Raw genomic sequence first — 17977 nt, forward strand, 5'->3', positions numbered from 1 at the left:
AGAGAGAGAGAGAGAGAGAGAGAGAGAGAGAGAGAGAGAGAGAGAGAAGGAAAAATCACAGGATGGAGTAAAATACCCAGTAATTATAAGTGTGCAGGTAAATGGGATGAATTCACCCACAAAATAGAAGGAAACAACAAAATGAATTAAAAACCAGAATCCTACAAATTGTTGTTTACAAAAAAAAGACATTTGAGACAGACAAAAAGTGAAAATAAGGGGCTCAAGCAGAAACTATTATGCTTCAGTTGAAGTAAAAAAAAGCAGGGGTACCAATCATAATGTCAGATAATGCAAAAGCAAAAATAAATCTAATTAAAAGAGATAAGCAGGGAAACTACATTTTACTAAAAAGTACCATAGACAATGAAGTAATATCAATACTAACTCTATGTGCACCAAATGGAATAGCATTCAGATTCTTAAAGGAAAAGTTAAATGAGTTACAAGAGAAAATAGACAATAAAACTATACTAGTGGGGGGGCACCTCAACTGTCCTCTCTGAGAACTAATTAAATCTAACCAAAAAATAAACAAGAAAAAAGTTAATGAGATGAATACATTATTTTAGAATAGTTTGGTATGATAGAGCTCTGGAAAAAAGTTGAATGGCAACAGAAAGGAATATACCTTTTTCTCCCTGGCATTGACTATATGTAAGGGCATAAAAACTTAGCAAGTTGGTGGAGTTTTGAACTGATCTATTCGTTCTGGAAGAGGATTTTGAATTGTGCCCCAAGGGCTATAAAACTCTGCCTATCCATTGGTCCAGCAATAGTCTGTATCCCAAAGAAAAACATTTTGATGGAAAAAGACCCATATTTATAAATATGTAGCAATTCTTTCTGTGGTGGTAAAGATTAGGAGTTAAGAAGATGCCCATCAGTTGAAGAATGGCTGACCACGTTGTGGTATATGATTATGATGGAATACTGTTGTATTATGAGAAATAATGAGTAGGACACTTTTAGAAACCTGGAAAGATTTACATGAATTGATTTTGTCAAAGAGAAGCGAACAGAACCACGAGAATATTGTACACAGTAACAGCCATATAAAATCAATTGTAAAGGACTTAGCTATTCTTAGCAATATAGTGATCCAAGACAATTCCAAAAGACTCATGATGAAAATGCTATCCACTGGGGTGGCCAGGTAGCACAGTGAGTAAGAGCATTGGCCCCAGTGTCAGGATGACCTGGGGATCGAATCTGGGCTCAGATACTTAACATCCACCCAGAAACACCTGGCCATGTAACCTTGAGCAACTTACTTAACCCTAATTGCTTAGGGGTGGCCAGGTGGCTCAGTGAGTAAGAGCACCGGCTCCAGTGTTGGGATGACCTGGGGATCAAATCTGGGCTCAGATACTTAGCACCACACCCAGAAATAACTGGCCATGTAACCTTGAGCAAGTTACTTAACCCCAATTGCTTAAAAAAAAAAATGCTATCCATCTCCAGTAAAAGAATGAATGGAATCTGAAAAAAGATCAAAGGATACTTTTTCTACTTTCTTTATTTTTCTTATTTTGTTTTGGTGTGTTTTTTTTTTTTACAATATGACTAATGGAAATACATTTTGCATAACTGCACATGTATAATCTTTATCAAATAGTTTGCTTTCTCAATGAGGGGCGACTTGAGGGAAGAAGGGAAGGAGCGAATTTGGAATTCACAACTTGAAAAATAATGTTGCAAATTTTTTAATGTAATTTGAAAAAATAAACTAAATAGAAAAAAAAAAACACACAACATTGCTTAACGGCAGTCCTTTTATTCTCCCCTGATTGATTCTATCAGCCGTCACTAAAGATACTTATACTTTTCTAGGAAAATAAACATATGTATAATGAGCTTCTCTACCTTTCTGCACCTCTTTATCATCCTGTTTTTGCATTTGCCGAAGAAAAAAGTGTTACCACCATGTAGAGTCATGCAAAACAAAATGCTGCATCAATGATGTCCAAATAGATATAGACATATAAGCATATATCTTAATTTATACTCTAAGTCCATGACCTGTCTCTCAGGAGGGAGACTGCTTGTTTCATCATGGAATTTGGTTAATCATTTGCACTGATCAGAATTCCCAAATTTTTGAAAGTTGTTTGTTTTTGCAATATTGTTGTTAAACACTCATATATGCATATATGTAGACATGCATATGCATATGTATATATAAATTATTCTCACTTCCCTATATATCAGATTATACAAGTCTTCTCAAATTTTTCTAAAACTATACCCTTCACAATTTCTTATAATACAACAATATTCTTATTAATATACCTTATTTTATATACCATATTATTATACAATATTTCTATTAATATACCATAATTTTTTTAGTCATTTTTCACTGTATGTATACCCCCTTAGCTTCTAATTTTTTTGCCAACACAAAAAGAACTGCTACAAATACTTTTGTACATATGGGTCTTTTCCCTCTTTGGTCTCTTTAGCGTATGCATATTGGTATAAAAAAATTGTACCTGATCTCTGAAAAACAAATATACACAAAATGCACTTTTAAATTTAACCTGCATTATTAATATTTTCATTATCAATTTCTAAAGTCTAGACAATCAACAAAACTGTAAATCAAGCCTCGATTTGTATTTTGCTTGCAATTTACAAATTGCTAACACTTTATCATTCAGCTTTGGTCAACTTTTATGAGATGGCTCCAGCATCCTCTTTGTATAGACCTAGTAATGGTATCCCTGAGTCAAAAACTATACATAGTTTAATAGCTTTGTGGGCATGGGTCCAAACTGTTTCGCATAATGAATGAAAATTTCCCAGAAATTTCACATTTCATTGGAAACATGAAATGCTTATTTCTACCAACAATGTATTTCCCCCTTCTCCCAGCATCTATCTTTTTTTGTGTGTCAACTTTACCACTGGGGGATATGAGGTGAATTGTTTTAATTTGCATTTCTCTGATTATTAGGGATTAAGAGCATAATTTTTTTTTTTGCATTTGGCTATTGATAACTTGGATTTCTTCTGTAAATGTCCTCTTCATATCCTTTGGCCAGGTAGTGTCTCTTACTCTTAAAAATTTAAATCATTTCCCCATACATCTGAGAGATGAGACCTTTATCAGTGAAATTTTTGCAAAGATTTTTCTCTTGATGCTTTTCTTCTAATTTTAACTTAATTGTATTTGATTGTATGAAACCTTTTTAATTTTGAGACAATTGCTAGGATCCTTGAAATTTATCATACTCTAAGCTACTGTACTTATTTTCTTCTGTATATCTGACCTGTTCAGCTGACTACCTCTCAATCTGTCATGTTGTTCAATCATGTCTGATTTATGTCTTTTATGATCTTTTCATGATGTCTTTTTATCATCCCATGGATCATGATGTACATGGAGTTTTCTTGTCAGGTACTAGAGTGGTTTGTCATTTCATTTTCCAATGGATTAAGGCAAACATAGGTTAAATGACTTGCCCAGGGTCAAACAGCTAGTAAGAATCTGAGGTCACATTTGATTCCAAGGTCTCCTTGATTCCAAGCCAAGCACTCTATTTATCCAAGTCATCTAGTTGCTTTTAATATATACTAATTATATTAAGAAAAGATTGGGTTATTCCTGTGATTTCTAGTGTCTTATTTTTAAACAGGACTGGATATTGTGTTTTGTCAAAAACTTTTTCTGCATATTATATTAATATATAATAATATGATTTTTGCTATTTATCTGATCAGTTATAAAAATAGCATTTTCCTGCTATTGAACCAGCTTTTCATTCTTATTTTAAGTTCAGCATGGTCATAGTATATAATCCTCATGCTGTATTATTTTAACCTCTTTGTTAATTCAGAAATTTTTGTGTTCATTAGGAATATTGGTTTATGATTTTCTTTCTCTGTTTTGTCTCTCTTGTTCAGTTATCAAGGCCATATTTCTATCATAAAAAGAATTTTATAAGACTGATTCTTTTCCTGTTTTAATTTTAAGTAATAGCAGAAATAATTCTTTTTTGATAAAATTCACTTCCTTTGGGAATTCATTCAAGGCTTGCTCAATTTAGTTTTCATAGACTGAGTTATTAAAGTCCTTTGTTTCTTATTCTGTTAATCTGGACATTTTATATTTTTGTAAATATTCATCTGTTTCATTTAAATTGTCAGTTTTCTTGGCATATATACTTATATGCATAACAGTTCTAAATAATTTTTTTTGATCTCTTAATTTCTTTGGGAATTCACTTTGTTTTTGGTATTTTTTATAGTTATAATTTGGTTTTCTTTTTTAAAACTTAGTTTTTTAAAAAATCACCTTTAAGTTTTACTTATTAATTGGTGCATTTTTTTTTGCTTTCAATTTTGTTAAATTCTTTGACTTTTCAGGATTTCTATTTTGGTGTTTAATTCAAGTTTTTTTTTAATTTGTTGCTTTTATATTTTTTTTAATTGCACATTCTGCATCTGTACTTTCCCTCTTTCACTGATGAATGTGTTTAGAGAAATAAAATTTCCCCTGAGGAATGTTTTGTTTATATCCTCCAAATTTTGGTATATTGTCTCATTATCTTTTATCCCTAATGAAATTTTTGATGTTATCATGATTTGTTCTTTGTCCCACCCATTCTTTAAGATTATGCTAATTAGTCTCTAATTGGTTTTTAATACTTTCATTAGTGGCATTTTATCACACATACTTTTTATTACACTGTGGTCTATGCAAGATACATTTAAAATTTCTGCTTTACTGTATTTGTTGGTGAGATTTTCACAGGGTCAATTTTTTGAATATACCATGTACAGCTGAAAAATGAACATACTGCTTTCTCTCCCTATCCAATTAGCTCCAGAGATCTGTCATATCTAACTTTTCTGGCACTCTATTGAGACTCTTCACTTTTTGTATGCTTATGTGTTAGCTTGTATGAGAGGGGTGAATTGAGAATGCCCTGTTATTTTGGTTTTAGTATTTTTGTAACTCATTTAAATTTTCCTTTATACCATTATGTACTTATATCTTTTTTTATTTTAGAGAAATCGGGGTTAAGTAACTTGCTCAAGGTTACATGGCTAGTTATTTTTGTGTGGGTGCCAAGTATCTGAGGCCAGAACTGATCCCACGTCTTCCGATGCTGGGGCCAATGCTCTTACTCACTGCGCCACCTGACTGCCCGTAAGCAATTGGGGTTAAGTAACTTGCTCAAGGTTACACGGCCAGTTATTTTGTATGTACTTATATCTTTAATGCTGACATTAATTATTGTCTTTAGTAGTGTTTTAAAATTTCTGACAGGTTTTAATCTTTCAGAATTAGGAATGAGAAATTGGAATAACCAAATCTTGGGAATTCCCCATATCATAATTTATTCTGCAGTTTTCATAGCATTTTATTTGTTTTAAAAACAATAATGAGGGATTGTAATAACAATAAAATGAATCACTTTTGTGTGATAGGTCTGAACTAAAAGTTTCAGAAGTTTTCCATAAAAATATGATAAATACATGTTTTATTATTATTAACCCATATATTTTGAAAGTGATTTAAAATATATCTGACATTGAACTGGTTTCCTTTATCTTTCTTAAAATGCTTCCAACATTTTTTGTACTTATCTCTTATTTTGTCTTTTTTTTTTTGGAGGGGGGAAGGCGGGGCAATTGGGGTTAAGTGACTTGCCCAAGGTCACACGGTTAATAAGTGTTAAGTGTCTGAGGCCACATTTGAACTCAGGTCCTCCTGACTCCAGGACTGGTGTTCTATTCACTGTGCCACCTAGCTGTCCCCCATTCTTCACTTATCTTTAAAATTGCTTAATAAATAAAAAATATAAAGTTTAGTAATATTTATAAAGGATTATAGTTTATAGAGAATATCCAAACACTGGAAAATGATAGTGAATGCTATTGGGTAGTACTTGGTGTAATATTTAGATCTCCTAGCAATATTAATAACTACCGAGAATCACATTGAAATTGTCAATTTAAAGATTTATTTTTCCGTTTCACAATGTATTTCTTAGTAACTACTCATAAGCTTTGTGTGTTGCTGTTGTGTTGGTTTAGTGGTGTTCCCTTCTTCGTGACCCCGTTTGGGGTTTCTTGGCAGAGATGCTGGAGTGGTTGCCGTTTCCTTCTCTCGCTCGTTTTGCACATGAGGAACTGAGGCAAACAAAGCTAAGTGACTTCCCGAGAGTCACACAGCTAGTGAGCGTCTGAGGCTGAGTTTGAATTCAGGAAGATGAGTCTTTCTGCCTTCGGTCCTAGCGCTATCCAGCATGCCACCTAGCTGCTCCAGGGTTTGTATGCTCTACATATAAGCATATTGCAGTAAATGAGCCATAAACACACACTTAGGCCAGCAGTTACAATCAAGACTGCTTTATAAGGTTATGCTACTTCTTTCCTTCATGCCCTTGTCCTGCTCTATACATCAGTGTTTCCTGTTTTCAGGTTGGCACCAGTGGATTCTTCAAACCTGTAATATGTCTGTGTTGATTGTTAACCTTCATTCTTTTCAGGAGAATTGTAATACTTACCCCCAATTTCTCAAAGGATTTTTCTAGAATGTTGTGATTCAGGGAAACTGAGTTTTCTGAAAAAATACCAGGAAGGAATCCCTGCATGGAAATCTATGGTGTCTGTGGCACCTTTCAGGATAAACAGTTTTCGTTATTATCTTTTTAAATTAAATCTGGTTTTGCTCTTGCTTTATTTGAGATCATAATTGCAACCCCTGCCTTTTTTACTTCAAGCAGAAGCATAATAGATTTTGCTCTAGTCCCTTATTTTAACTCTGAGTACATTTTTCTGTTTCAGGTGTGTTTCTTGTAAACATATTGTTGGATTCTGGTTTCTAAATCATTCTATTATCCTCTTCCATCTTATGAGTGAGTTCATCTTATTAATAACATTCATTGTTATGATTGTTAATTATGTATTCACCTCCATCTTATTCTCTTATATTTTTCCTTCTCTTTGTTTCCTATCCTTTAAGAGTTAGGTGTTTTTTTTTTTTAATTTGCCTATTTTGCTCCTTTAACCTGTGCACCCTCTCATTCTATCATTTCTCTTCTCCCTTTTCTCTCCTGTTTCCCTGTTGGGTAAAATGTATTTCTAAACTCAGCTCTGTATGTGTGTCCTTTCCTCCTTTGACCAGTTCAGATGAGAGTGAGGTTCAAATTTTGCCTAATATCCCCAGTCCATTCCTTCTTCTTTGTATTGACTTTTACTCATGCACTTCATTTAAGCTTACTGTGGTTAAAAAAAAAAAAAGGTTTTGTTGATCAGGAATCAGTTGGATTCTTTTTCTAGAGATTGGAGAGAACTTGTGGTCTAGAGATCAGCTCTTCTTTCTGTTGCTCTGCCATCTTGGATCTGTCTCCCTCACTCTCCTTCTTAAAATACTCTCCTCTTTCTCTGTTCTTGCTGATTTCCTGTTGAGTTTAATGTATTACTTACTACACAAGGTCTGTATGTGCATCGAAATATGAGTGTTCAGTGCTTCATCCTTTTTATAGGAAAGTGAAGTTCTTGTAATGCTCTTCCTGGCTTCCATTTTTGTGTATTATTTTTCTTGAGAATACACCAGTTATGAAAAATAGTTTTCTTCCTATCTTCTTCCCTTCTTCCCTAATGTATTCTTCTTTTCTTTCCGTTTCATTACCTTTATTAAGTTTGGGGCTGCATTACAAGAAGCATAGTTTCCAAAAAGAAGATGAAAATCCCACTGTACTTTACCAGCAAGGCCATATCTGGAATATGGTTTTCTGTCCTGGGCATCACAGTTTAAGAAGGACGTTGATAAACTGGAGAGTTTCCAGAGGAGGGTTGCCAGGTTGATGAGGAGTCTTGAATCTATGTCATATTAGAATTAATTGTAGGAACTTGGCATGTTTAACCTGAAGAAAAGACTTAGGGTGGAAATGGCAACTGCCTTCAAGTATTTGAAAGGCTTTCTGTTTGAAGAAGAAAGGAAACAAACCAGCATTTTTTAAGTGTCTACTATATACCACCCACTTTGATGAGAGCTTTACAGATATTATCTAATTTGATTCTTATAAAAATCCTATGAAGAGGCAGTCAGGTGGCTCAGCGAGTAAGAGCACTGGTCCCAGTGTCGGGATGACCTGGGGATCAAATCCGGGCTCAGATACTTAGCACCCACCCAGAAACACCTGGCCGTGTAACCTTGAGCAAGTTACTTAACCCCAATTGCTTAAAAAAAAAATCCTATGATGTAGGTGCTATTATTATCCTCATTTTACAGTTGAAGAAATGGAAGCAAGCAGAGGTAAGTTAACTTTCCTAGTGAGTATGTCTGAGGTCAGATTTGAACTCTGGTCTTTTTGACTTCCAGCCTAATGTTCGCTGTGCCACCAAGTAGTTATTGTGGAGTTATTCTCTTTCGGAGAGTTTTCCTCCTGGGTGATTTTTGACCCGTGAAATTTCTTCATAGTGTTTGGTATTTTATTCTACATGCTCACGTGTCCAGTTTCGTTTGTGACTTCAGACTTTGTACCTGGGCCAGGATCTACTTCTTCCCAAACTCTTGAATGGCAGGTTCTGTTTGGTCCTGACTTCACTTTTCTGTGTTCCTACTTTTCACTTACACTTCCTTTGCTGTGTCTGAACTCAAAGCACTGACAGGTCCCAGTGACCCTTGTCAGAAGTCTTTGGTAGGCTTTTCCCGATTAGCTTATTGCTAGGGTCATCCTCTGGCACACTTTCCTGATAAGAGTGCTTGGGTGTTCTTCAGTCCTCTAGAAGAAGCTGATATTTGCAAGTCACAGCAATCATAATGGACTTCTATGTCATAGATAAAGGATACTCAGTGTCAGAGAGACTTCCTTTTCAGCATGTCATAGACTGATACACTGATGGTCTCTTGGGGGAAGTATTCTTTATAGTATCAGAAGTCTCCTGGTTGTCTTTTCTGCTCAAAGCCAGTCTCTTTGGGGTACGGGCCTCAGTTATAAGAGTTATAAGGGACCTCAGTCACATTTCCTCCTTTAAATTTTTTTTAAAAATTGTGAACTTTTCTAAATCAACAAACATGAACTTTTTCATACGCAAATACAGAAAAAGAGGATTGCATATGAAACCATAAAGATCTATTACATATAAATTGTTTTTTGACCTTTCCTTTGTGCTAGAGAAGTCAGATGTTTTTGTTTTTTCTTTTATGGGGTATTTATAGTATTTTATTGCAAAATACATACATTGTTTGCATTTCTGAGTTCCTAAACATTTTGTGTCATCTGATGGCTTTTGCATGTCATCTGTAGTTTCCACAAAAGTTCCCCCAAATTCCCATTTAGTTTCTTGTGCTGACCCATGATATATCACAACTACTGTGGAAAAGGTTGCAATGTGGAAAGGATAATTGTATGTACTAAATTTAACATGGGAGAGCCAGAATCACTGAATTTGAGACACGGTGAACTTCAGTGGCCATTTAATCCAGTCCATACACAACAGAATCCTGATTATAGCATACCTGACAAGTGGTCATCCATCCTCTGCTTGAATACCTCCAAGGACAGTAATTCCATCTCTTGTTGAGGAAACCCACTTTTAGGGAGCTGTGTAAAAAAGTTTTCCCTGATATCAAGATGAAATTTCCTTTTCAACTTCCACCTTTTGCTCTTGGTACTGCCTTCGGAAATGAAACAGAACAAATCCAATTCTTCTTCTATGAGAAAGCCCATCAAATACTTAGAGACAACTGTCATTTCTACCCTAAGTCTTTTCTACTTTAGACTAAGCAGAAACAGCTCGTATAACTAATTCTATTATGACATGGATGCTGAAGGGAAGATCTGTTATCATTCTGACTGCCCTTCTTTGGGTACTTCAAATGATCAAAGTCCTTCCTAAACCATGTTGCTCAGGCCACAACACCATAGTCCAAAGGTGATCTGACTAGTACAGTGGCATCTGTGTTAGCTTATTTTAGGTTGTTTCATTAGACTACATTCAGATTGAGTTGAATGTTCACTATGATCTCCAGATCTTTGACAGACAAACTGCCATCTATAACCATGCCTTCATTATCTTATAATTGTGAAGTTGATTTTGGCATGCCAGTCTGACTTTACTTTTTTTTTTTGCTTTTTTTTGGGAGGGCAATTGGGGTTAAGTGACTTGCCCAAGGTCACATGGCTAGTTTTTGTGTTAAGTGTCTCAGGCCAAATTTGAACTCAGGTCCTCCTGACTCCAGGGCCGGTGCTCTATTCACTGAGCCACCTAGTGGCTCCAAGTAGATTTTTAATAAATATTTGCCAACTTGGTGACTTGTCAGGAAGGTACTTATTGAAATTACCCAAGATGATCTTACCATTTCCAAGTTTTTGAACGATTACCAATACATAGGACCGAAGTCTTGCTTGAAATATAATTATAAATGTTTTATATTTATTATTTTATTCATTATCATTTTTACTCATTGTAATAACTTATCATTGTATTGCAATTTATAGTCTATATAGCGCTTTCCTCATAAAGAGGACACACTAAGCTTCGTGTTGAGTAGTTAGTGTTGCTAAAATACATCACTTTTCAGACTATCTTGGCTCCATTTTTTTTGGAATGTGGACCCCTTTTGGCAAGAGTGTAAGTTTCAAAGGTCCATCTATTTTTAATTGTTCTGTTTTCATTTTTTGGCATGCTGGCATAAAATAGTGTTAAATTTACTTTCTCTAAAGCCTACTAAAAGAATACTACAAATCAAGTGAACACAGGAGAAATAACCCCCTGTAAGAAAAGGTTGCATATATTTTTGTGTCTATGCCAAGTGTTTCTTTTTATGTGATTTTACAGGCACCTGGAAAAGTTAGTAAAATATCAAGCTAATTAATTTCTTTTCACCAGACAGTGAAAAGTAATACTTTAGTTGATTAGTTTCATGTCATTATCTTTGCAGATTCAAAATGATGTGAGATATTCAGAGACCTTTAACATCTTTGGAGAGTCTGCTTAAGTTCAAACTTTTGTGATCTTTATGTGACTAATTCTCATAGAAATTAATTCACTCATGTACACGTGAGACCCCTGCTGGCAGAGAGTGGCTTACCACTTTTTCAGTTAGCTGTCAGTTTTGAGTGTGAGGGCAATAGTTGTGACAGTAGCTTTCAGTTTCCACAGTGTTTGAGGGCTGTGGTTGTGACAGGAATTCCAGTCAGTGTTTTCCAAACTGCTTTCAATGGGATCCTGGTGCTTCATGTCCTTTGACTAGGGGTTCTGTAAGAAAATATTGTTGTGCTAGCAATTATTAACACTTTTTCAAAAAACAAATATTAAATTACATTAAATTATTAAATTATATGTTATAAAATACTTACTATAAAGAGAGATGGGAAGGGGTGTTAAGAAATGCATCCAATCAACTCTTTGCCTGCAAAATTTTCCAAATCTACCTTCATATTACTGCCATGACATGTTCCCATACCCTTAGAACATGTTCTTACTGGTATCATCACTTTATTGTTACATTTTCTTCTATTATTTCATTCTTTTCATTTTGTTTTGTTTCTTGATATCTCATGGAGTCATTAGCTTCCACCTGCTCAATTCTACTTTTTAAGAAATTATTCTTTGTACCTCTTTTTCCACTTTGCCAATTCTGCATTTTTAGGAGTTCTTTCTCATCACCATATTTTTAGACCTAAAAGTGCTGCATGGCCTAGTTAGGAAAAATTAGTCTGAGAAATGCATAGAAATAGTCTTAAGTGACTGCAGTACTTTTTTAAAATTTGGAGCACCTAAAAAACTTGTAAAAGGATTTTAACTATATCTCTGAGGAAATTCATTTGTTAATGAAATATGATGTTACAGACCACCTGGATCAAAAGAAGAAATAGTTATGGAATTTGGGAAACAGACCACAAACTTGGCAAAGAGGCAGGGAGACTTTGTGATGGGGGACATCAAGTGTCTGGACAACTGCTGAAGTTTCTGTATGCCAAAAGCCAAATGACTAATAACCTCTTAACATGCCTTAGCAATAATTCCATCTTTCAAAAAGTGTAGGAACCAACACAGGGAAGGTCTATTCTGGATCAGAGTCTCACTAACAAGGAAGAACTGTTTTCAGGAAATGATGGGAACATTGTGGAGGAAATAACCACATAATCCTAGAGTCTGTGACAGGAGAGAAAAACTGGGTATAGTCTAGAATGCAATCTAGATTGTGGAAAAGCAGATTTCCAAAGATTCAGGGGGAAAATAGAATCTTATTGAGCTGAATTCTCTTGAGGAAGTTAGACTAACAAGACAAGGAAATGCTCAAAAATTAACCAGGAGAATTTTTGTTTTTTATTCTTTAAAATATTTTCATCTTAAAACATTTTTTATTTCATTAAAATTACCCAATTACATGTAAATTTTTGTTTAAATTTTTATTTTTACGGAAGGAAAAATTAAATACACATTTAACCCAATTTGTTTGCAAGTTCCTTAGCTTTTACTTTTTCCAGCTTGGCAATACGAGCCACTGATTTTGGACCCAGAATATTGCCACCCCAGTGACGAAGGATCTCATCATATCTGTCGTTATAATTGGTTTTGATGGCTTCCACCAGCTTAGCCAGGGCTTCCTTATCTTCAGGGTTAACCTGTGGGAAGGCAATGCTTGTGCAGGTCTTTCTGTGAGCTAAGCGTCCCAGTCTTGCTTTACCTTTGATAGTACAGTAAGGATCCCCCATTTTCCGGCACAAGGCAGGTAGGAAGACCACTAGCTCAGTGGGATCCACGTCATGTGCAATCACTACCAACTGGGCTTTCTTGTTTTCTACCAGGGTAGTAACAGTGTTAACACCTGCTCTGAGAACAGGTGGTCTCTTAGTGGGGACATCTCCTTTGCCTTTTGTTCAGCCCGAGAGCCAGCAGCCTTTGCTTCTTGTCTTGCTTTGTCTCCGGTCTATACTTGTGAGCCAGTTTAAGCAGCTGAGTAGCTGTCTGACAATCCAAAGCTTGGGTGAACTGGTTAATTGCTGGAGGAAACTTCAAATGCATAAAGGATAGACCTTTGACGCTGCAGTCTAATGTACCGAGGCCATTTGACATATCGAGTAAGGTCCCTTTTGGGCTGGATGTCCTGACCAATGCCAAAGTTCTTGGGATGCTTCTCAAACAAAGGACTGACCACTTTCTTGGCCTCCTGCTTCTTTACTACAGCGGGGGCCAGAGCCACCTTCTTTCCCTTGGCCTTCTTCCCTTTTGGCATCTTGGCCGGCTGAACGAGAAAGCACATGTAAATTTTTTAATAATATATTTTTTAAAAATTTTGTTTGAAATTCTCTTCCTCTGTACCAACCCTCTCTCCTCCTTAAAGAAGATAAACAACTTGATATAGATTACACATGTGAGGGGCGGCTAGGTGATGCAGTGAATAGAGCACCGACCCTGGAATCAGAAAGACCTAAGTTCAAATCTAGCCTCAGACACTTGATCTTGGGTAAAGTCATTTAACCCCAATTGCCTTATCTTCCCCCTCCAAAAGAGCAAAAAAAAAAAAAAGATTCCATATGTGAAGTCATGAAAAACATTTCCATATTGGCCATGTTACAAAAGAAAACACAACAGAAAATAATGAAAATAATGAAATAATGAAAATAAAGGGAGAAAAATATTCTCTCAGTCCCTCCAGCATTTGTCATTTCTAGTGTGTGAGGTGCTACTTCAAAGTTATTTTAATTTGCATTTCTTTCATCAATAGTGACTTAAACATTTTTTCATTGAACTATAGTTTTTTATTTCTTCTTCTGAAACCTGCCTGTTCATATCCTTTGACCATTTATCAATTGGGGAACGGCTCTTATTTTTATAAACTTGACTCAATGTATATTTGATAAAAGATGACTTTATCAAAGGAACTTGCTGTAAAATTTTTGATATTACTTCTTTGCCTACTTCTTTTAGCAAAGTGTCTTTTTGCTGGTCATCCCTTTTAGTAAAGTTTATTTTTGCTTTTGTTTTGTCTGACATCAAGATCGCCATCCCTGCCTTTTGTTACTCTGCCTTTTGTTACTCTGCCTTTTGTTTGTTTGGTTAGCTAAATATATTAGATTCAGCTCCAGCATTTTATTTTAACTTTGCGCATGTTTTTCTGTTTTTTTTTAATCAAATGCTTTATTAACTTCTAGTTTACACTATTCATTTCTGCTTCTTTTACCAATTCTTCTTTTTCAGGTGTTATTTTCTTAAATTGTTTTTGTACCTCTTTATCAATAGGCAGATTCTCATTTTAAATTTTCTTCAGTATTTTTTGCATTCTTTATTTCTTAATTCTCTTTTGATAATTTTTTTTTGTACCATTCTCCTTTCTTTTCTCATTTTTTTCCACTACCGTTCTTATCTCTTCAACTCTCCTTGGAATTCTTTGTGGGCTTGTATCCAATTAACATTTTTCTTTGAGGCTTTTTTTGGGGGTGGGGGTAGCTATTTTCATATTCTTGTCTTTCAAGATTGTCTTGGTCTTTTCTGCCACCTTAATAGCTTTTTATGCATGGGCTCATTTTTCCAATATTTTTTTTACTTCGAATTTTATTTTAAAGTTGTGCTCTGCTCACATAAGAGTGTGGAGCTTTAGGCTTTTTCATGACTGCTGTTTTCAGAGCTAGATCTGGGGGTACGCAAACTTTCCATGCCTCCAAGATTATGTGATCCAACGAGAGATATGGGCATTGCTTTCCAGGTCTGCACTCTGGTCTTTACCCAGGAAACTGCTTTTCCCCTGTAGCCAAAAGCACTAATGTTCTTCCTGGCCCTGGAACTCTGACCAGGTTCTCTGCTCACCTGAAAGCCACAAGTTCTACTGCTCCTTTCTGCCTTGGAACTGTGACTAGGGTCCCCGATTCCTTGTGTCTGATCACAAGTACTCTTTTCCAACCTGGGAACTGCAATCCAAAACTGCTTATGGGCAATACTGTTGCCAGTTAGTACCAGCTGCACCCAGTGCCAACACAGGGTCCTCTGTAAAAGGGTTACAGAAGCTGCTGGTGCCATTATCGCTCCACCACCACTGTTAAGGCAGCCTCCAAGGCCCAGCACCAGTGCTGCTGCCCTATGCATTTGGGACTAGCACCCATCTTAGTGTCACTGACCTCCTAAGTTGACTTAGACTGAAAAAGTGTCTCACTTTGAAATTTTGTTGGCTCTGCCACTCTAGAATTTGATTTGAGGAATTATTTTAGAGTTGTTTGGAGGGAAACATTGGGAGAGTGCAGCTAGGTTGCTGCTTGTACTCTACCATCTTGACTCCACTCCTGTTTAATTAATTTCTTGATAATCAATGGAGTCATAAATTTCCATTTGGCTAATTATAATTTCAAGGAGTTATTTTCTTCAATTAAGGTTTCATACCTCTTTTTCCAAAACTGTTAATTTTCTTTTTATATCTTTCTTCCCTAGTTCCTGATTCTTTCCCAATTTTTTCCCTCTATCATTTTCATTTGGTTGTTGTTTTGTTTTATTTTGTTTTGTTTTGTTTGCTTTTTGGAGTAGGGAAGGCAGGGCAGTTGGGGTTAAGTGACTTGTCCAAGGTCACACAGCTAATAAATGTTAAGTGTCTGAGGCCAGATTTGAACTCAGGCCCTCCTGACTCCAGGGACAATGCTTTATTCATTGCACCACCTAACCACCCCTCATTTAGTTTTTAAAATAAGTTTAAAAATATATTTTGAAACTCTTGATTAGAATTTTTGTTGAACTAGTATCTAAACTGCATTTTTCTCTGAGGCTTTGCTTCTAGATAATTTCAAGTTATTCTTTTCTGTGTTTGTGTCTTGAGCTTCCCTGTCACCATAGTATGTCTGTATGGCAAATTTCTTTTATTGTTTGCTTCTCCCAACCTTCTTGATTTTTTTTTTACCTTTATGTTAGTACTGGGGTCTGTGCACTTCTAGGGAGGATGTCTATATTGCTGTGGAGAAGGTTAACAGGGAGCTCAGCTCTGCTACTTCTCATTCTGACTCTGACTCACTCGCATTTGGTAGATTTCATAGGTACATGTTATAACATGCTATGACATAAGTGAGGTCTTTTATTTTGTCTCTTTCATAAAGTCCTGGAAAAATATGATATAGACCACACACATAATTTTTACATGGGCACATAATGAGATTGAGAGTGAGAGAGTTATAAAGAAGCAATCACTGGACCCTGGAAATATAGTAAAACATGTTTCACATGCTTGAATTATGAACCTAATATGTGATTTTGCCTGAAGTATAGGGTAGGATACTGTGAAAGACAGTATTAGAATAACTTTGGTGCATTGGAAAAGTGATAAGCATATAAAAGCAAGTTCAATAGGGACATGTACAAGGCAATACAATTAAGAGGAAAATCAAATCATGAAAATATAAGAAACACTGAAAATAATAATCTTTAAAAAGAGATTATATAATAACATGGCATAATTACATTGGATTCCATTTAAGATTTCTGGATAGAGTAGGAATTATGTGGGAAATCTATTTAGTTCAATTCAAATTAGATCTTCACCATAGTATTAAACTGTTCTGTAGTACAGAAATACTCCAGAGGCCCCATTCTAAAAGGAATAGAGAGAACAAGGAATGGGTTTAAAAAGATCCACAGAAAATTCGAGGGTAGAAGTAGACATTAAAGGAAAGTTGAAAGGAACTGAAGTTGTTCATTCTAGAGAAAAAAAGGCTTATGGGTGCTCAAATAACACTCTTTAGATTTATTGAAGTTATTATTTAGAGCATAGTGACCAGTTTTTCTCCATTTCCTCTGAACATAAGACAAAGGGACATAGGACAAAATGACTGGTTTATACTATGTGTGCAAAAAAACTGAAGGTGATGAATATTAACCATTGGAATATCAACAACTGAAAGTCCTACAGAGGTCCTAAATAATGCATCTATGAATTTACCTGTTCATTGAATTCCTACAAATGTGTGCTTTTAGTGAATGCAGAAGAGGAACTGGACAACTCCAAATTGTCTTAGAGCCCATTGGATCTACAATTATGGATAAAGCATGTCAATAGTAAAAAAAAAAGTGTGGGGAAACAGTAAATTGTTTTGGTCTTTGTGAAGGCAAGATTATGCTGTGATTTTTTTGTATTCACCAAAGGACCTAGCATTTGTAATTTGTGGTTTGGTCATTCAGTCATGTCCAACTCTTCATGATCCCATGGATCCTATAGCACATCAAGTCCTTCTGTTCTCTGCTATCTGCAGAAGTCTGTCCAATCTCATGTTCATTGCTTTTGTGACACTAATTATCTATCTCATCCTCTGCTATCATGTCTTCTCCTTTTGTCTTCAATCTTTCCCATGATCATGTTGGGATGCATGTGTTCCTCTGTCTTTTAAAGCCCTTCATACATCTCTAACTGAATATTGAATAATACAGACTGGATATTACTCAGACATGTGGGGTGTAGGGTGTGTTCAGAGAAGACTAACACCTCTGGTGTGAGCGCTGCAGAGCCCCTTTCAGGACTGTTTTACATCATTGGTATCCACCTGATCCAACTAACTCCAAGAAGCTGTATCATGCACAGTGGCTACACCCCACTACACAGTTTTGGCAGATGAGCTAAAGCAGGTTGAGGGTAGCCGAGTGGTCTCAAACCCATTGGTGAGTTTGAGAGTGTCTGTCCCAACCACGGGAAGACTTCCTCTGGTGGAATAAGTGGATGAGAACAATTTTTTCTAACAACCATGAAGATAGCTGAAGCAGTCACTATGGAGTGCTTAGAGCTTGGTTAGACATTGAAGACACCAAGGTCATCCATTGCATCTGAGCCATCATCAATCGTCTTGACTCTGTGTTGCCACTGGACTGTGATAATTGTGGAAGAGAGAGTGAGGCTGATGACTTTGTGCAGCTCTGCCTCACTTAAATCCAATCTATGGCTACTCAGTGCAGCAGTAGCCCTTCTCTCTCCACAGTGGTCAGCTATAACCCCTGACTCTCCAACAATCATGTCTAAGAGACCTGCAGTCGGCATTAATCA

General features: G+C 35.9%; 1 long non-coding RNA gene and 1 pseudogene across 1 annotated transcript in view; one reads left to right on the top strand and one right to left on the bottom strand.

Annotated features, from left to right (window-relative positions):
- The window catches only part of LOC138160745 (uncharacterized), a 58772-nt gene that overhangs the window by 23322 nt on the left and 17473 nt on the right, over nucleotides 1-17977 (top strand). The gene's annotated exons all lie outside the window — the stretch shown is intronic.
- On the bottom strand, nucleotides 12386-13340 carry LOC138161560 (large ribosomal subunit protein eL8 pseudogene; annotated as a pseudogene).

This window comes from Petaurus breviceps, unplaced genomic scaffold (assembly GCF_028583685.1).
Source record: "Petaurus breviceps papuanus isolate PSGF00001 unplaced genomic scaffold, PetGlider_PUasm1.0 118, whole genome shotgun sequence".
In the NCBI taxonomy this organism is placed as follows: Eukaryota; Metazoa; Chordata; class Mammalia; order Diprotodontia; family Petauridae; genus Petaurus; species Petaurus breviceps.